The sequence below is a fragment of the Branchiostoma floridae genome, chromosome 12, assembly GCF_000003815.2.
Source record: "Branchiostoma floridae strain S238N-H82 chromosome 12, Bfl_VNyyK, whole genome shotgun sequence".
Taxonomy (NCBI): Eukaryota; Metazoa; Chordata; class Leptocardii; order Amphioxiformes; family Branchiostomatidae; genus Branchiostoma; species Branchiostoma floridae.
Genome location: NC_049990.1, coordinates 8,395,821 through 8,418,053, shown reverse-complemented (window position 1 = coordinate 8,418,053; position 22,233 = coordinate 8,395,821). Strand labels below are relative to the sequence as shown.

General features: G+C 40.2%; 1 protein-coding gene across 8 annotated transcripts in view; it reads right to left on the bottom strand.

Moving 5' to 3' along the window:
• Positions 1-22,233, bottom strand: part of LOC118426824 (mitogen-activated protein kinase kinase kinase kinase 4-like) — a 72,617-nt gene that overhangs the window by 49,520 nt on the left and 864 nt on the right. The gene's annotated exons all lie outside the window — the stretch shown is intronic.

Sequence of the window (22,233 nt, the reverse complement as noted above, 5' to 3'; positions counted from 1 at the left end):
TGATGTGTTTGCATCAAAACCTCCGAGACCTCTTATATATTAAGCCTGGCCACATGTCGGATCAATTATGGACAAGCATTACGACATGGTGCAGCAAATGCGATTATGTTCTGTGATTCGGATTCAAATGGCCGGCCGGCCACTGCCTGCATGATGAGATTGGAAATGGAGGTCAGAGGTTAGGGCTCAAGTTCAGGCAGCTGAGTATATGTCAGGATGAGGGACACCTGATAGTGGGAGATAACAACATGCATTTATCAGGAGGGTGATCTCACTGTACAGGCTGGCTTGTTTAGGCAGGCAGGCATTTTATCAAGCTGTACAACAAGCTGGATTTTACAGGGCTCAACATGGAAGTCCTACAAAGCTGGTCAAGCCTTTGTTACCTTCGGTCAGAGGGTTATGTTTTTGGTAGCAGTTGTATGTGTGTAGATGACCAGCATAACACGAGATAGTCTGTGTAGCAAAAACTCTGCTGTCCGAGGCTGCAACTGGCCCCTCCCGCAGAGGCCGGTAGATGTTTGGTGGGCTGCTATAAGCAAGATTTAATCAGGCTAAACCCAAAAATGCCTGGATGGATTGTAGTGATATTCAGTATGTGGGTAGGTCTTGATGAGACCTCAAAGTCTCCCCCCTCAGACAAACTTACAGAGTTTTCCATTAAACTGTAGTTTTTAGATGACATGATATTTTCCTTGTATTGTTCTTCAGTAAATGTGAATGTTTCTGGAGCAGTTACAGGGCACTTACGAGCATACTGGTGTATAGTAATTAACTAAACATTCTAAAACAAAATGTATAATCATAAAAGAGCCACCAGAAATGAGACGAGACATGAAACATGTAGACAAGTTTATAGTCATTTCCTTTGCCATTAATCATAGCCAGATAGCAGGAGTTCATTCACCTTAAAGTCAGGGCATGTTGACAACCAAAACAACATCTACTGTTTCAGGCTTCTATCATCTCTTCTGATACACCCCAGTCATGTCAACAGGTAATGTTACAGGTAAAATATAGATACTAATTTGTCAAACATGTTACTGTTTAGTGTTATCTTGAATTACTTAAAAGTGAAATTTAATTTGGCCTAAGTGTATTTAGACTGAACCAATTTAGCTGTCTGGATTTGGGTGTGCAGATTCAAAACATTCTGTGCTGTATTGTGGACAGAGAAAGCTTCTGCAAAGTTATTGTCCATATTTCCTGATGTTTCTATCCATATTTCCTGATATTTAACATTCCTTTTACTGTAAAAAGGAAATATTTGCTAAGATTTAATTTCCTGTAAGAAGAAAATGGAGTGGTTTTAATTTTGCAGTTGAAGCAAGGCAGTAAGCAGGCAGAATGCATAATGCAGAAAAATTTTAAAACTTTTTGGGGAAGACGGGCAAATATAAAAACCCTGTGAACATTTTCCCTTCTACGGTACTTTATACCTTGCTCCCAAATAACTCCATCTTCCTCATACAAGATACTCATCCCAAGGAAGACATTTCAAAGAAGCAAAGGAGCATAACTTAAGGCTTAAGTGCCCCACGCTAAGAAGGTGCTACCTTAAAAGGCAATACTCAGGGCCGTCAATAAAAACTGCTGCCCACGCAGCAATTAAATTGCACAGCCTCCCCATTCAGGATTCCTTCGGAACAGATTGTCCGATCACTTCTTAAGTGGCCATTCTTTTTCCAACATTTATAGAAAACACCTATTAACTAGTATGGCCATAGCTTAACACAAACTGTATACTCTTGAGTGTGGTTTCTAATATTGCAAATACCACCTTGTGCTAAGATGCATCGAGGTCCTCATGTGAGATTACATCTTGTCCTTCCTTGCTTTCAGGGGTATATAGAGAACATAAATAACGACCACAAATCAGGATATAGACCACAGAATGGTGCACCACCCCGATTTATAGGGAGCCGTGGATCTCTGAGGGGACGTGAAAGCCCTGTTAGCTCCGTCTTCAAAGTGCCTACGCCCACACGTTCCTTTGAGGCAGAAAAGCGAAGATTTTGCGCAAAAAGTTTTCAAGTGCGTAGGCGGAACTGGTGGCTTCGTGCCTTCTTGCTCAAGAAGCTAGTGCATAATCATTCTTATCTCTGTCTTAAAATTTCTTAAGGGTCCCCAGGGTGTAGCAAAGCCTTCTTTTAGGCACCCTCGGTAAATCTTAAGCAAACCTTGTAAAAGATGCAACTTGACAAGATCAACAGGGGATTGGTCAACATATTTCTTCCAGAAGTATGGAAAGGCAAGGACAGAACATGGACCACTTTTTTATGGAATATATTTGATAGCGGACTATTCTACAATCTTTATGTTAAGTATGCAATTAAAAAATTTACTAAGCCTAAACCTCTGTGAAATATTTTATTGAGTTTTCCCTATTCCTGTCCCTGCATTTCTTTTCCCTGCGCAACTTTGGACCAAACGCAAGCCAACTTTCCCATCTTGGCAATCTTTAGTTAAAAACTTTCCCATCTAGGCAATCTTCAATCTTCATCATCCGTCTCACATCACATCATTCTACAATATTCAAACAACTGCGGACACAAACCAAGACAAACACACAGACCAAAAACAATACCTCCATTTTCATGGAGGTAAATAGAGTACAGATACAACACAACTGATCGCCCACAGAGCAATGCTGCCTAAAAACTACATGACAGCCAAATTGAACATGTACAGTTATCTTGCAATCTAGCCAGAGAAAATGTTCCCTCATCCAATTTAGGCATTTCTATGCTCTCTAGGACTTAAGAGTAAGTGCTTTGCCGGTAATGCGATGGTTTGATCTCTAAGAAACTGTTCGACCAAATTGTCCCTTCAGTGACATTGTAAATGCACTTTCCAAATCCGTCATTTTTGATTGACTTCGGAATTCAGATGGTCGTAGGAAGATGTATTCATGCGATAAGATCTAGTGTGTACCAAAATGCTTCCAAAACAACTACTGTGCGGTAAATCTGCTAACTTTCACGGTGCCTTTATTTTGCAGCAAGAGGGAAAAGGAGGCGTCTATAGTGTTTTAAATTAGAAGTTGAAATGACTCTGCTGTACAGTAGTCAAACAAGGAAAAGATATGTTCATGATGTCATGAATTGTGGATAGGTCGAAAACAAAACCAATAAGAAATTTAATAGTGGTAACATTTGCTCTGCGACAAAAAGGTAGACTTATAGTACAGTTCTTTTACACTAGATTGCTGCCCTAGACTGGGTAATGCTTTCCCCGAATGCCACACACTGACCTGGCAATAAAGACGAGACAGCAAAGATGGGTATCGATCAGTCTGTACTCTGGAGGGTCTATCTATCAATTGTTACTCTCAGGGTTTTTTTCTGTCCTACTCAATGTTTGGGAGCCCAATTTTTATGGTCAAATCCGGCATTTTAGGCTTGCAAAAATGCACTTTCATTAAATCTATTTTTTATAGATGGGGTGAATTTTTTAATGTCCCAAAGAGGAAATGTCTGTTCCTGAGACAGCCTTTTCTACTGTACTCCATTTGTATATTGTAGATTTTCTTTATTACTTTACACCTATCCCACAGCCATAGGCCCACCTGTCAAAATGTACAAATGAAAAATAAAAACAAACATGCAAATAACTAAAAAAACATGCATCCACTCTCTCATTGCCCAAACAACCTTTCTCTCATTGGTTGAACTACCAATTGTGATAGACAGTCAGGATCAGCTAGCCTTAAGTCGCAAACTGTACTCCTCAGCCATCTAACTCCTCTGGGATGTTTTCTGTCTTATTTGGCCAATTGCTACTATTTTTCAGCAACCTGTGGAGCCTGCTAGAGGCTAATAGGATCAGCTTGTTAGCAGTGACAATGGCACTGTCCCTACCTATGAAGTCACCAGAATGGTACGACCGGATTCTGCCTAGCAACAGTAGGGAATCAATGAGCTGCGAGCGTCCCATTCGGAGCGTCGCTTCATTGCCCTCCATTTTCTGCACCCTGCCTTACCGAGATGGATGTAGCCAATCAGAGGCTGGGAAGCAGAACGGAACCGGGCACGTCCTCCAAGTACGAGGGACTGACAATTCCATATATATGATTTATACACGCTGTCGCCTGCAGCTGGCAAAAGCTACCTGCATCCTCCTTTCCCTGGCATTTACCCAGACTGTGTGTGCACCACAAATTTGCTTCTCAATGAAAAAGCCCATCATAAACAACAATGAAAACTGGAAAACTCATCACAACATCTTGAAATGGCAAATCCTCCTTGCCTACTATAAATATATACTCACAAAATATGACATTGATATACTTGTAAAATAAGCTATTCCAGTGATGATAAACTTATTTTAACATCTTGAAATGGCAAACCCATCCTTACCTTCTATATCTATTCACAAAACATGTCACGGATATACCTTACTTACTTACTTATCCTCTTCATCCCACCTTAAAAAACATTAATGCTAAGACAGTATAAGAAATGGACATATCTGATAAGAAGACAATTTGAACTTATCTTGAACTTGACCTTGAATCCAACCTTGACCAGTGACAGAAGAATAAGGTTCACAAGTTATGAGTATTATCTCTGCTACGGAACACTCTGAGTGTAAATAAGTATCGATTGCAGTTGCATCAGGCGATGCCCGGAATAGAGATGAGACAATGATGTGAGATTATGCGTGGCACCGACAGGTTTCGCTGCGTTTCATCAACACAAAGAAACAGGTGTGTGGCAACTGATATTCCATCTAGCATATTAATTAGATCACATTTTGTAATCACTTTGGATTCTCCTTGGGTAATGACAATGGCGGGATGAAACCTCTGGGTGTGCAATCACTGGAAAGGCACAGGGAAGAAATTGTCACCTTGCAATCAACTGTGAATGCCTAATAATATTGCACAAGTAAGTTAAGATTAGCCCAAGTTAAATTGCTGTATGCCCATCCTTTTCTAAATGACATGTTCAAGCAATGGGTTGAAATGACACCAGATTGATCGAGCTGCATGGAGAGCTCAAAAATTGAGTTTCAGATCCAGGAGGAATAATTATGTTTATCAACAAACCTTGAAACCTTTTGTACATAAACAATTGTCAACTATAAACATCTGCTTTTCAAACAGCTTTTTTTCATCACAGCTTTATCCGAAAAAATGTTCGATTATTAATACAAGAAGTGAGAAATTGCAGAGTCTTAACTAAGACATAGTTTCTTTGTGAATAAGTCTTGAAAAATGACTCAAAACTCAAATTTGCACTGGTCAACATCATCTGCATTATCCGTTGCACAATGTGACTTGCTGGCGACAGTATGTCTCTCATACGGCAGACACTGAGACAGGTGGCTTGTACCTAAACAGTTTTGGCCTTGGACACATGCATGCGACATGTCCAAGCAAGTGCACCTGTCAGCCTGCAAAATATAATAACAGCTTGGAACAGGCAATAAAAGGCTCTTGTGGGCAGGAGAGAGAAGTTCTTGAGACAAGCACTTCGTCACACAAGTCGTCTCCGAGACAAGTAGACGCCACATGTGACAAGTGCAAGATTCTGCAATGTCACAGTCATTACACATGACAAGCATCCACTTTACTTTCATACTTATAAAACTGTACACTACTCTTTTCCATATCCTTCATTTATATTGAATGCACAGGTAGGTTTTTAAGATCGGTTTTAGCTCATCTTGTTTCTCCCTTGTTTTTGTTATCTATTTTGTATTTTTTCTCTCTTTGAAAGTTTGACATTGATAAACGACAATCTCAGATCGAAATCTGCCGCTGCAGCAATATAAAAACTGCAGTGAGCCTTCTCATAAAACTACACAACATGATACGGTATATCACTAATACTGGCTATCATGTCACTGTCAAAACACAAATTGCATGGTGTAATGTTCTTTGTTCAAGAGGAGTGGGTGTAAGAGTGAGTGAGTGAGTGAGTGAGTGAGTGAGTGAGTGAGTGAGTGAGTGAGTGAGTGAGTGAGTGAGCTAATAGAACAATGAATTCCAAAGTAGCCAAACATTTTTTCTCCTAGAATTATACTCTTGTGACACGTGAGATTTCCATAAAATGGCATGAGAGCGAGTGTGTCATCTTGAAAACGTTCATATGGCCTGACAGCCTCTTCCATATGGAAGGCTATGCCATGTGCTTGATCCTGGACCACAGGCCTACAATGAACAGGTCACATGTTCCACATTCCCTGCTTGTAACAGGGCGTTCCTCCGGGCAAAAACTTACAGCACATCGGCCAGCTGCTGCCGTTTTTCACCAGGGCCAGAGGTTCCCGCGGATATGGCAAGAGGAAATGTGGATAGACCGAGGATCAAAAGCGAGGACAGGGTCATCAGCGTTGCGCCAGATGTCAGGAACAATTTCTGGGAGTGGAGGATTACTGATAAGTCATGTCCAGTCAGCGCAAGGTGGAAGGGTCAACCTGAAGTGTCCTGGCAGAGGAAGTCAAGCAACAATCCCAGCATTCCTTGCAATATGCATCCCAGAGAGCTGACTGAGAGCAAGAAGCATATAGACTTGTTATGTTACCTTTAACAGTGCAGTAACTGGTACAATTTCATCAGTAAATCTTTTTTTTTCTTTCTTGAAAAAACTGATTTCAGAGTAGACTACTTCTTTACAAGGATGTTTGAACTTTGATGCCCTTTGATCTGACACCTGGTAGTGTTGATTCCAACCCTGACCCCAATGATTTACCTTAAGGCCTGGGGTTAGCTGTCTTAGATGTCTTCTGTATACTGGGGACAAATCTAATCTCAAGTTGGTTATACCAAATCGAGGTCATTGACCTTTATCATCAAGTAATGACTGTAGTGCCTGGAAAAGCTGCTAGAGGGCTAGAATCACCAGGTTTCTTCTCAATGACTGTCTACATGTCAAGATTCATACAAACCCATCAAGTTGATCTTTTCTTGTGTGTCTATTATCAGCAAGTAATGCTGTAGTGCATGGAAAAGCTGCTAGGGGGTTAGAATCACTAGGTTTCGTCTACATATCAAGGTTCATACAAATGCACCAACATGATCTTTTCTTGTTTGTTTTGGAGTGAACACACTACAAACCAATCCAAAAACAATACTTCCTGTCGGACCTGAAGCTAACAGTGCTCAAAGAAGAACATCTGACAAGTTGAAACCCAGAACTAAGACAGCTGTGTCCATCTCTCACAGTCTGGAATTCAAAACTGCTTTTCCTCACTACCTCCTGCTGTCTGTCAATGACAGCAAGTACCTTATTTGGTAATATCCAAATAAAAGCAACATTATCTTCATTCTTCCTTTAACAAGCTAAATCTCTTCTCAAGCCAGCTATACAAAATAATTGACCCTGTTAATCAACTGTGACCCCCAGCTCTGGACATGGTATTATCCACACATGAAAAGATTTGTAAAAGTTTATGTCCACTTGCTAAGACATATAATATTGATTGACAGCATTATGCATAAAGTATGACAAATGACATGTATAAGTGTAAGACAGCTCATTACTTTAAGCCTTTTTATTCCTTGTTGCAAGGCCAAACAGTGTCCCTATCTACCTTACCATACTTCATGACCAACTGAGAACAACAAAAGCACACTGGAAGGTGCAACCATTGAGAAGACTGTTTCTGACAGCATGTATGTAAGTACTGGAACATGGTACAGTACCCCCCACTGTCAGACTTAAGTTCACAGAATATTTCTTAGGAATGTTACAGCCCCTATCTTTCGAAACTTACAAGTCAATCATTGAAATATGAAAGCGAAACGTAATCTTTTGCGCCACATATTTGACTTAAATGTAGGAAAATTTCTAAGGCAACACATTGAACTAGAAGAAAGAAAGGATTTTGTTGAAGCAAAGTTTTATTATTCTTTTTTAAGAAACAAAAATGGATGGAAAACTAGGAACAAGAAAATAAGACAAAGACTAAAGACATGTCTTGGATGTGTCCCAACATACATATATGCAAACATACATATATGCAACATTCGCAAAATTCCTATACGCTATTATCTATTCACAAGAACCACAGAATTAGTTACAGACTGTCCCAGAATCAATTTGTATCCTCTGTGTCAAGATACAATGGACTTCCTTTCCATTGTAATTTGTATGTACTAATATACAATACTATGAAGGTATTACTAAACAATCCCCACCTATATTTGTATATATCTTGATTTCACAGCTTTCAGTCCCAAAATATATATGTATTCTCTGTGCCAAGATAGAACAATAGGCTTCCACCCACTTGCACTACTGTATTGTGCTGTGAAAGTATCACTGTTTGATAAACACCCACACCTCTATTTCTATTATTTAGATTTAAAAGCGTTTAGGTATTCTCAGTACCAAGAAACAATGGACTTCCTTTACATTGTATTTGTACGGATGTATTACAAAGGGAAAGTATCACTGTTTAATAAACAAGTACAACCCACTCCTATTTCTACATATCTACTATCATATCTCCACTGCTGTCAGTAAATGATATGGCCAATACTGGAGATTTTCTTTATTTTCTTTCTCAACTAGCATGTCCACAACAAAAGATAGAATAATCTAAGTTGCACTGCAGTACAAAGAAAAGCTGCTAGGCAGCCCCAAATGGACTTTGACCTTTGTCTCCCAAAACAATCAGTCACCCAAACAGACACACCAAAAACAACACCTCCGTTTTCAAGAAAGTATCAATGCTAAAGGTACCATTTCTATAACTTAACTTGATATCACTTGGAACATACACCTGTGCCCTGGTAGCATTACCCGTCTGGTAAGTGAGAATTAAACAGCAAACACCCCATAATACCCTCTGCATGACTCTACATAACATTCACAGGTTTAAGTAAACCATGAGAAAAAGCTTTACTCATTCTGTTTGCTAAACATTGCTTTATCCGTTCCCAGAGGGATAAACAAAAGACCAAGACGAATAGTTGTCATCTCTATACTATAGACTAGCTCTGAAGAATTATGCACCTGTCTCTAGAAATAAGTAACCATCATCATATAATAAAGTAACTGACATTTTTAATCAAAATTCTTAATTTAACTGTCATGTCAAATCATATAAAGTTTGTCCCTGAAAATCTTTTGAAGATAATTGATAGAATAGCTGTACTTTGCCAGTCATATCGAATTCTGGAAAGAGTATATAGTTCCCAGAGCAGTGAGATCATCCTCATCACAGTACAAACGTGTTGGTACATATTTGCGGTGATCTCATAGAGTAATACCTGTAGGACCGAGATGCTGAACACTGCGACATACTCTCCACCAATGAGATCGCTCTTAGTCACCTTCCCAAAACAGATGCTGACATCACCCCTTTTCCACCAATCGGGAGCTACGGTGACCGCATCGCTGCGGTTTCGGAAACAGCGCGATCAAAATTGGGTGTGTCTCGCGTTTCTCCTCTATTCTGTATCGCGGAAAAGTCTGACCACGAGACATGAATTTTCAGCAGGAATGCTCAGTTTTGGCCATCGCCTTGTGTATTCCAGTTGTGAGTCATACTAAATGTATTATACTTTCAATCCTTCTCGCAACCACTACTTATTGTCTGCGGCATACAGTCCAGGCTCTATTCTCTTCTCTACATTCAAATATTTCTGCTACGTACGGTAGCAAAATAAATAATGTTGGAAGAATACATAGATTTCTACCTAATTTGCTCACTTGACTAAATAACAAGTTTTGCAAAACATAACGTATCATTTTCACAATCAAAGTGTATAATCAACACAGGAGAAACCTAACAGTTTTCATTAACGTCTTTTCAGTCTGTTGATTGTATTGTTTGACAACAGCTGGCATTAATACAGGTTTATGGTAATTTAATTGCTGAACGCTGTATAATGACTTCCTTACCTGCGTACCTAGCTAATTTTACCTGACACAAGGACAGGTAACAAAGAAGGAATTGCTTCCAAGTGACTGGTAACAAACACCTTTTGTGAAGCACATGGCACAAAAGGACACTTTGTTCTGAGTTTGTTACTTTAGAATGTCAGAAGAGGTTGAGACGCTAACAATAACAACTACAAGGTCAGATTGGCGAGCAAGATCTTGATAAAACCTCCAGGTTTTTCAATGTGACAAGTGTGGCGATTAAAAGGTTATCGTATGACAAAAGCTTAACTTATTATATAACCAAGTCAACTAACAGGCAACATGGTGATGCACAATAGGACTTGCTAACTTCTCAACGAAGTCAAACACTTGGCACGGTGGCCTTGTGGTTAGGGTTGTTGACTCAGAACCTGGAGGTACTGAAAATCGAATCCGTAACATGTCCCGATGTTGTGCCCTTGGGAAAGGCCCTTTACACAGATTTCCTTTATGTAAATGAGTAAATAACTTCGGCTGGGGTTGCTACTCAGATAGAACTATATGTTTGAGGAGGGTCACGTCTTCAGCATGTTAAAACCATGCATCACCTGTTTATGTATTTAATTTTTACAAAAATATGAATACCACACAGACGCAGATTACTATAATAATACTAACAAAGTTTTGTTTCTTGCTGGACATAAACCACAGCAGCATATGGCACAATCGTTCACCATTAAAGACTCGTGATAGCTGGGATCAAACCCTTTGTCTCCAGTGAAAGGACACCTTTCACACCTGTCTGTCATAATCACCAGGGAACCACAGGTGTCACCAGGTGAGGCCTCATGACAAAGGGAAGATCCTACAGGTATTGTCTTCAACACTTGTTGTAATGACAAGCCTGTTGTCAATCATGATGACACCTTTTTTTTTTACTCTCACTGCTGACTTAAATTTCAGTTGAGATACCAGATAACATGACACTTGTGCATGCAATTGCAAGGTTAAACAATATACTTTAATTTAGTCAATTAGTGACGACATAATTTTATAGCAGGAAGGGAATTGTGGCATTCACAATTGAAACAATACTTACAACTTTACAATAAAGCTGCATATAGTTCATGTTTGGAATGGTATGACTATGAGTCAAAATGACATTGCAACTATTTCACAACTTACAGTATCACATTGCAATAATACACACTTTCTAAGATCCTTGGTTTCACTGATGAAAGCTGCCGCATGGTCATAGGAAGCTGTCATTACAGATCTGTTTTTTCCTGCTGACAGGAAACAATTTAGCATTGCTATGCCAAAGTTCCACACTGCACAACAACAACACTACAGCATGTACTTACACAGGAGTACATCGCACAACTTAAAACTTTCTACAGATATTACAAGAAAAGAATAGGACATATCTCAAAATTATTTAACTAAGGTTTGAAAATAAGTAATAACCCATTTTTCTTTCTTTTTGCAAAGTTCTATTTCCAAGAATGTATTGAATGAAGGTTAAACATCTAGGGAAGAAGACACTCTACAAAAGTTACTGAAGAAACTGGATAAAGTGTGTGGTTAGAATAAGATATTGTTGAACTTAAAGACATATTGGGGCATCAGAATCTGTTCAGTCAATAACAAGAGGCGAGATGCTGTATGTCAACTAATCCAGTTGCTTGAGTTAACTTTTATTTCAAGCACCCGAGCACGAAATATAGAGACAGGTCACTGAAAGGTCAACAAGTGAAGTTGTTTGACCGTCAGTTGACGTCAAAGCAAACGCTGTAAACAAACGCCGCAAATCACCTCAAGGTGACCTGACTTGAACCCCAGCGCAGTTTGAAATGTGGAAACAAGACTCCGCTGAGTTCAGAGTTTTACAGGGACATGTTAAATTGTGTTGAACTGAGTCTAAGGGAAGTAACCAGCTATAATAGACAGGCCTTATCCATATTAGGACTCGGTGACGCGTGTATAGGTTCTCTACCTTGGGTTGAGACGTTAAGTTGTCGATACTTAGAAAGCAAGAGACAAGTGTTTGAAACCACACCCTAAACCTATAGAACCAGCCTGAGGCACTTGGTGAATCTTCCGTTATCCTCGCTCTGACCCCATTGGCCGATGAGCCGCTTCCTGTAGATGTGCAATCAACTTCTCAATCAGTCACTTTCATCTCTTTCACTAAGTACAACCAGATTTCCAATGGTAAAATTCGACTTCCTTTGATGAACAATGTAAAGGGAACGGAACTCATAAATGTGCAGTGCACACTTTTCAAACTCTCCAAGGGATACAAGCTTATATGTGGGCAAAGTCAGAAGAAAATAATTCAAACTTGTGAAAAAGTTCAATCCCAATTCAAAAAGTCCAATCATAAGGGTTAGTCAAGACAATTTAAACGACATGCTTCAAATGGGGAGAGTCTATGAACCACTTTCTAGGTCAATGAGTCTTCTCCCCCATCTCCCCACATGTGAGATGAAAATTGCCTAGGGTGAGGACAAGAGCAGGATTTTTCAACCTCTGTGCTGTCAAAGTGGTTTACATCTACCTGCAGGTGTTCTAGCTGGCTTATGGAAGGCCTCCTAATCTCAAAGCAGATGTTGGGAAGGTCTGACAGTTTACTCAACTGTCAGAAAGCCAGCAACACACTGTTTATGGCATTTGGCCGAATTTATTGATCGCCACATAGTAGAGCATTTTTTACGCTTGAAAATTTATCCCATGGCATTTGACAGAGCTTAGTAACATGCAAACATTGGTCAATCTCTAAAAATCCCAGTCATCAAGAATATACTAGCCTTACCGCTCAAAAAATGTCCTTTGGAGCTCACTGACTTCTTTCTAGGTCAGAAAACATAAAAATTCCCACTCCAACATCTGCTTGGAGATGTAAGGTCCCTTGTTTTCATCCCACAACAATGCAAACCACCCAGACACCTTTTCCTGGCTTTCCTTGAACAAATATACAACAACACCAAGCCTCCACATATATCCTGTTACACACAAGAGGAACACCAAGCCTAGATCATCCACTCACAAAAGGCACTACTTCAAGAGAATCTCTTTACACAACTTGACTCCTGTACACCTTAACACAGTAATCACATAGCAACTAATTCAAGTGAAAAATACACCAATGCCACCCACACTGCTTCAAAACTGTTAGCGTTAAACTTACTGCAGTTGCATCTAAGTCATTACCGGTACCTTTGCAAAGACGGGTATGCTTTTTTTATAGCAGTTTATGTGCTTTAGCAACATAATCTAAGTCAAGAAGCTTTGGATGGGTTGTCATGTAATTTATTTAGTGGGTAGCTCCTGTCCTTATCAAAGATAATATCATAATCAGATTTGGGGTGTCCCGGCTGCTTTCCTAGGTACTGCAGGACTTCCTTTTTTGATATCTCGTGTTTTGGATAAGATATGGCCACATATTTTGGGGTGGCAGATAGCTCTTGTGCTTGTGAAAAAAATTGATATACATTCGGGCAATCTTGCAGCTTTCTCTGGAACTGCAGGGGAATCTTATATAATAGTTATATTGCAGGATAACTGGAGAGGGGATGAATGACTTCACATGCACAAAGCAGCGGCAGCTAGTTGAACTTCTGGTTCCACTCCTGTGACTTATGTGTGGGCCAGATTGTAAGGATTACAGCCACTTAAAAGTGACTTTGTGAATGGATTCCACATGAACTTGAACCGGCTCCAAAGCGCTCACAAGTGGTTACAGGCGGCCCTGTTTGTTAACCAGTTTCCGGTTGGGCGCTGTGTGCATGTGTGTGTGTGTGTGTGTCAACCACCTGGTTTAGGATGTGGTGAGCAGTTTGTTTCCTGGTGTTCTCTCAGCAATGCTGATCAATGTATGATATCAGAATTTTATTGATAAAAAGTATGTCCAGGAACAATAATTTCCGTACAAAACTGTTGGACAAATGTAAGTGCAAGCTGCACAAGAAACTCTTTCCACTATGCGGCAAATTACGACATGTTCATGAACATTGAGTTTCAGAGCTTCAATGGATAGGTGTGGATCTGAACCATGAAACATGTAATCTAGAAAGAAGTGTTGTACTTCTTGAGGGATAATCATCAAGACACAACCATACAAAACTTAATGACTAAATCCTCTTCCTTGTCCAAGTCTCCACCCTTCCTGCACCCCTTAGAAGTGTCCTCTCAGCTTTTTATATCAAAGAAACTTGTCACGACTTTCCGGTCACCTTCAACCCCATTTGGAGCCCCTCCAAATCCTTGCCACTTCCTCTATCTCCCTGCTTGCGGCTTGCCAAACCATCTCCTCCCCCCACCGTGACCCCATGAGATTAACTCGACCTGTGGGTTTATGTTCCAGATATATTTGAGAAGACAGATTGGAAAGTATCCTCTGGAGTTAAAAGGTTTAATGACATCTTGGCTTGAAGGGAGACAGAGAGATCTTAAAGCAGCACTGCTGTGGTACCTTAGATACACTTTCTCACCTTTACCTGCATGTTAACGAGAAAACCATCGGAGTGTTTCCATAAATATTACTATCTACGGGATCACATGCTAGGGTAGCTTATCCAGTATAAAGGCCAACCTTACTAATTACATGTGTACAACAATCATACAGCTAGCCAGGAATGGTTTACGAAGAGAAGAAAATGGTGAAATAAAAGTTTTCAAGTGTGAAGGGTAGACCAACTTCTCAAACAAATTAGCACTTTTTAAACCTTTCTAAACTAGCCTGGGCTGAGAGGGGAAAAGGCAGAAGCTTCGATTGGCCCTTCATTAGTTTCAAACACTAAATAATAAGGCAGTCATGTCCCATACAAGAAATGCCCCCCTCCCCAATATGGCTGAAAACGTTCCATCCATACTTTCTGTTCAAATCCAATCCATTACCAATGTGACATTCCAATTATTATAATTCAAGGGGAAGAACGATTTCACCCACAGGGCAGTGACCTTAATGTCAGAGAATATCCATCTTTCATGCAAGCATTAAAAACCATGACACAGTTTCCTTTTATAGTGTTCGAGTTCAAGGCAATACTTTCAGCGGCCCCGAATTAAACAAATAAACCCGTCCCTTAAATAGTGGTAGTCTCACCCCTTTGTCCTGACTACCCAGTAAATACAAGGACAAGGATAGTTTTTCTGGGACTTCAGCCAAACCTGTCCTCTCTCCCTAACAGTTCAGGGCTATGAACGTTTTATTTGGCACATAATGTAACGTTATACAGCATTGTGCAGAAGTTTACGCCAGTCAAAGAGCAGGTCCACCAATTTTTAGTACCTCTAGAAATGTATCAATACATTACCACAGGGCAATACTATTGGCTGTGGGTGAGATGCTAGAATTCAATGCAAGAAAGACAGATGTTCAATAGAAAGATTTATTTGAGACCAAAATATCTACCCACATCCCAAAATTCATACAAACCCATCAAAAGGATCCCAAAATTCATACAAACCCATCAAAAGGATCCCAAAATTCATACAAACCCATCAAAAGGATCCCAAAATTCATACAAACCCATCAAAAGGATCCTGAGTTACAAACACGCTTCCAAAAACAATACCCCCAACGGAAGAGTCTCCTTCCGGAAGGTAAAAAGCTACATATTTGTAATTATTGAATGTTCAGATTCAATTGATATGTTTGGATCAAAGGTTGAACATAAGTTACTACACCCAGTGGTAGGTAACCACCTCCACCCTTAATACCATTAGTGCTATTTGAACTCTCACAAACACATTCAACGTTCACGCCATAAAACTACGACCACAAGACCAAGTGATGGACCGGTTATCACATAGATACTGACAGATTTTCGACTCCACCCAAACTGTCGATGCAGCGTCAACCAAATACAACAAAAAGGTCAAAGATTTTCCTTCAGTCTTTTTGGACTGACTTTTTTTTTGTAAACTGAATATCTACTTCTTAACACACACAAGAAGGTCATTATGTAATGTCCTTTTGGTTCAGAATAGATTCTCATTTATTTGCATACTTCAACACGAAAAATACTATGATATAGTAAACACTGGAATGAAAGAATGCCAAATCAATAATACGTTCAATGCAGCAAAATAACAGTACTTCGTGTACAATTAAGGCAAAAAATAGGTCAGCCATTTTACGTTCAGTAATTAATGTGTATTGAACCTTCCAGACGTAACGGTGTGCCTTCTGAGGAATTTCCAGGCGGAATATTTCTCCAATTTCCTTCTTATGAACGAACGTATTAATCTTAATGGCTCTATAATAAAAGGGAAGCAAATTCGGGAGGGGTTTTTATGACTGTGTTTGATACAGTTTGGCAACAAGGAACATACAGCAAAGGGATTCATTGATCTGGTTTAAATTATAGCACATTTTGAAATTGGATGGAGGAAGGAGGAGGTGGCCCCAGGCGAGGTATTATCACCTCCTGGGTGCCACAGATGGCAGAGAGGCGCAGACAAAGACCAGAAATTACAGCCTTGGATAACTGCTGACAATCTGCAATATCATAATTATGATAAATGTTTTCCCAAACCTGACCCACCTCAGACTTTAATTTCGTTCATCAGAAGTTCATGCGACTATGTAATCTTGCATTCTGCAAAGCTAATTCTGTGACTTGGGGTCTTTTCGGAGCTGCACAGCTTGCTAATCAGGGGGCATGATGGTGCGTACTGTGTGTATCAACCCTGGCACTGCCTGGGGCGTAACATGGACACATTATCACTGTCTGCTGAGGTCCACGTGGGAACAGCCTGCACACAAAGGGAAAACATTTCAATTTATTCTGTCCTTCATACCAGAGCTGCATGTTCACAGGCAGCTTTCTGGCTAGACAGGTTTCCCTACAGTCTGGGAGTACACTTTTTTCTCATCAATCATTTTGTGGATTGATTCTGAGACCAAACTAGAAATGTTATCACAAAGGATGCTGTCTTAGATCTATATTTTACAGCAAGCTATTCCTCATACCCAGGCCTATATGTTTACATGTACAATTTATCACTCACACAAAGTGCTATGTATTCTCTTTTCAAAACGTCAACAGAGCTATATATTCACAACAAGATGATGATGATATATACAGGCTTTAAGAAGTTATCAGTCTTTGATATGCATATTTCTGTTTTATTAAATTTTCCTATCTCGGATATTCCAGACATTCAACTATATTTGCTTATCAAGCTTTGAGAAAGACTTGCTGCTTTATTCTGGATTGCAGGAATGTGGAATCTATCAGTAATAAAAATGCTGGTCTACTTTAGAGTACAACCTGACACTGCTTTTGCAAGAATTATAACAAACTGGATTGGGGGTTATATATTAAAGCATGTACAATATATCATACTGGAAATAAGAGCTACTGTCAATCTCCAAAACGTCATGACCATGTTCAGGACAGGACATATCAAACTGGAAGTTTGACAAGTCGAGACTAACCACATAAATTTTTTTTTCGGAGGAGAGGCTGACACTGCTTTTGCAGAAATTTTAAACAACTTGGATTTGGGATTACAGATTGAAGCATCTACACTTTATAATACTGAAAATAATCCTTCAGCTATCAATCACCTAAACGTTATGCCCATGTTCAAAACAGGACATATCAAAGCTGGAAGTTTGACAAGTCGAGACTAACCACATAAATTTTTTTATCATAATCCATCCATAGCCACTTGAGCTATGCTGTTCATGTATATTCATCCTGTTGGGGTATGTTCCAGATTTGAGGTGGTATCGCGACTGTTCTCTCTTCTGAGTGACCACTGCCCAGAAAAGGTGATGACATGTCCATAGAATGGTTTTACCCTGCATTAAAAATGCAGGACTCCATCCATAACCTAGGTGTGGCCCCGAACCAACCTGTCCCTGTCAGTCGGAATTGATCGCCCAATTCCACAGTGTGTAATATCGTAATCCTCCTCCTATCTTGAGTGCTCCTTTTCCTTAGAGAGAGTGGCGATGCCATCTCTGATGGGTGTGGCCTTTTAAGACAGACGGCTCGGCGTCTATATTGATTGCCGCGGCGTACAATAAAGATGGTACGATATTTCAGCCTCCCAAGGACATATCTAGGCACTATACAAATATTACTTTTATATCATAACAAAATATTCTAGTCCTACTAAAGATTTGAGAACTAAGGCTATTAATATTCAACCAATCTAACAGTATCTGTACAAACAGTATATTGTCAATTCTAACCTATTCAATGAAACTCAAACAAAAACAATTTCACACAGGTCGATTAAGATAAGAATTGGTAGGAAGACTTGGCACCAATCTGGGAGAGCTGACTTTGTGAGCACCTCTGGCAAAATCAGTATCATTCTAATGACTTTTAGGTGTGGTCAAATTACATAATAGGATCGTAGTAAATGGCATTGATCATAACTCATTAGCACATGATTTATTATATTATATCAATATGTTTCACGCAAGAAATGGGTGTGTCCAGTGTATGATAAACTTGATACAGCAGCTATAACATAAAAATCCTAAATCAAATCCCTACACATCTTCTTGAGAAATACAATTACTGTATGTATACAACCTCTATCACCAGATCGGAATCAGAACACAAGTTTAATCACCATTGTTGGTAACAAACTACTGACAATGATAATCAATAAGTATTGGCTATCAATAGTCTACTCTCCATGTTAATGTTTGATAGTGCAAGCAGTGCCAAGCACTGAATATCAGCTTTGAAGCTAGATGGCAGCAAATAATTAAAACCTGAATGAAAATCAATTGCAACATTTGATCAAGTATTGAACATCACCTCAATATTCCTCAATATTCGATATTGGCGTTATCATGATTTTAGAGATTTTGCTTCTTTTAGATCAAAGAATTCATGGTTTGCATGTAGTCTGCAACTTCAAGTTGAACCCAAATACTGTCAATGACATTAGCAATGGAAGAAATCTGGGCCATGTTACAAAGGCATCCAGCTGGCTCAAAACTAAGACGTCACCACACAAAGACCCCTCGCTCCTTCTGCCACTGCTTATCAGCCAAACCCTTTGTAGGCCTCCTGAAAGACCATTATTCATTGCCATGGCAACCTGAAAGTACCACTTTCTCATCCGACAGCGGTAATTGTAGCAACCCCCAACATTATCACGAATATGCAAATGCATTTATCGTAACAGTAACACAGAATTATTCTTTCACATCCATATAATCATACAGCTATCCAATGTGAATATTCAATTCTTGTCCTTATTGAAATTGCAGATGCAGATACAGGAACGCAGAACCATATCATGTAGAGGGAGGGAATATAACGATACATCAACACGGAACGATATTCATTCTATCATTTAGCCAAACACGCAAGGAACCATATAAAAAAAAGGATTGTACAGAAGCCAGATTTCAACAGATGGACTGGCAAAGATGTATTGATTGCCTTGAATATAATCCCTCCTTTTCCACTGCTGACTTATATACCTGTCTGGCATGAATTGCAATAGGGGAAAACCCAATACTGTAATTTATTAGAGGGCCGTCCTCCACTCCTACTAGTCAGTCATGTTTGATACCAACCCAGATGTCTTTATTCCTTCAACATGGTGCCAGCCTAGATATGTTTAATTGAAAACAGGCACCTCCAATATATCTGTGCCAGACACCCATCACTCTATGGGGGGAAACCCAATCAAATTTTCGACCAAGGCACAAAGGAAATATTTTCTCCCCTCTCCATGCGCGGATTTAGGGGGGGGCGCACCCGGCGCGCGCCCCCCCTTTGGCTGGACCCAAAAAAAAATTCGGCTGGACCACAAAAAAAAAAAAGGAATTCCACAAATAAATCCAGAAAATCAGCGAAAGTTTCAGCGAAGCGGCGACAATACAAAGCCGCTAACCAACAATACCAAGGCGCACTCCTCCCGCTTTTACTTCCTCATTGTGTCGGTCTTTGCGGGCATAGCCAGAATGTTTCGTAACCAGGACGTTGGCAATACTCCCGCCCTCCTTCGGAACTCGCTTATGTTCCATCTGACTCTAATATTGTTTATATTTGCTATTTTGGTGCCCTATTAGCCCATGTGGACTGAGCGACGCAAGATACAATACATGTTAAGCATTCATTCATTCATACTGTGACGGTAAATGTCAGGAGTAAAAATGTGTCAAACTTACGATATGTCTCCGCTAAGGGACTTGACGATATTTACCGGGGGGGAGGGCTGATGCAAAATGGGTCAGGTAAAAAAAAACGGCGATCTTTTCCACTACACATGTACGATATTTACACAAAAGAAACTAAATTAATGTTCTACTTGGAAGAGACTTGAGTACATTTTAGTGATATCGTGACGAAAACCGCTTCAATACTGCTGTAATCATTCCAAAACGGGAGTTATTTCGGCCAACCAACAAACTTGCCGAACAATTTTCGCGCCATCGTATGCATGATTACGTCATATATGCACGCAGCAGCAGAGAGCCCGCCGTCACGAAAGTAAACATCGTAAATAATGTTTCATCCCGTTGCCGTCCGTGAAAACCATTCCGTTTACAAAGAACCGATGCACACAGGATTGATATTGATACCAATTTTAGTCTTCGTAAACTTCGTGCGAACATGGAATTACACGACAGAGGCGGCTGCAGCAAATTTCTTATGGGGAGGGCGAACTATATTGACGTAATCCTAGGGGGTCCGGTGGCATGCTCTCCCGGAAAAATTTTGAAATCTTGACTATCTGAAACGATCTTTCCTAACTTTTGATGGACAAATTTGCTGGCAGACTAAGCTAAGTTTAATAGCCTTTCTAGTAGGGTTTTTAGCTTATATTATTGAGGGCGACGACGCCCCCAACGTATTTTCACAACTTTGAGCGCACGAGCCGTCGCAAGGTAGGTCTGGAGAAAAATGTTGAAATTTGAACCCTCTGAAACAGGATTTTCTGCACTTTGAGGGATAAACTTTGCTGGTAGACTATGCTAAATGTAATGACATTTCTGTCAGGGGAAAATATTTTTGATGGCGACGAGCGCCAGAGCGTCGTGGGCGCCGGAGGCGCAAGCCGTCGCCAGGCACGTCCAGAGAAAAATTGAAATCTTGACCACGTGAAACTTCATTTCCTGCGTTTTAGGGGCACATTTTGCTTGTATTTTTAAGGCCCCGTTTTAATAGGCATTTTTTTTTTCAATGGCCCTCCCCCCGGCTCAAGACATGTTTCGATGGCCGTTCCCCCATGCCAAAAATATGATTGTTGAATGTGAGATTGCTAACTATAAAAATCAGTGTTCTTTCGTTTATTATATTTGTTCAGCCCTAAAAGTCAGTGTTGATTCGTTGGTTATTTTTGCACAGAAATGGCTCTAAAATGCACCAGAGAGCCTCTTTATTTTAAAAAGTTCTCGGGGGAGGCCCCCCAAACCCCCCCAACGAGAGGGGGGAAACCCCCCTCTCGTGCTCTCCCCCCGGCCTTCGGCCACGACCTGAGGTGCGACAGCATATTCGCCCCCCCTTTGCAAAATCCTGGATCCGCCCCTGCTCTCTCTTTATCAGATTTCTTTTGGAGCAATATGCACACCCACACAGTTCCTCTCCATGCAGGGGACCCTTGCTGCATACCAAGCAGTTTCATTCAGGTGCATCCAGGATACAAGGGAGACGTATGTCCATCCAACAAGGACCTCACATTAACGGCCGTTGGTCTAAAAACTAGTCATTCACTCATTGAGGCCTACATGTTAACGATGGCATAGATTTCTGACACCTCCAGCCAAAAGCTATCTGTTACAAGACAACAGCTAAACAGGTTTTCTTTAGCACAATTACTGTTTTTCACACTTTCAATAAATTAACACAAACCCACATCTTCACAATTGGCACACTTGCTTGAACAGTGCATGTTTATTTCTCAAGCTTGTGTGTTCTTTGCGCATTTTAAAGATTTGAAATGAAAATGACTTGGGGTTCCAAAAATCAGATATTGAATGAGTGCCCTCTGACCCTAAACCCAGGTTAGGTTCCCCAGTAACTGGGCCAGTGTCCAGTATAATTACCATGACAATTCCAGCAGTATTATAGACCCAATAGTCTACCCCCATCCATTCAGGGCGCGTCAAATTTCTTACAGCACACAAAATCCCTGCAAGCTGCTGCCCTATAATCAACATAGTGCCAACGAGCAGTCAAACTGATGCTTCACAACCACTTTCTCACAATGAGTTCCAAATAACCCACCACCTCATAATCAGTATAAAAGCATTTGATTCTGTTTCTCAGTGAGCAATGGTGCATCAAAAGATAAATGCAAATGCAAATAAGTGAGGTCATGTAATGATTTATTATTCAGATCAGCTGTTTGAATGAGGGAATGTATGCCTATGTATTCCGTACTCTAACATCGACCAGTTACCTGTGTTCTAAGGTATGCCCAA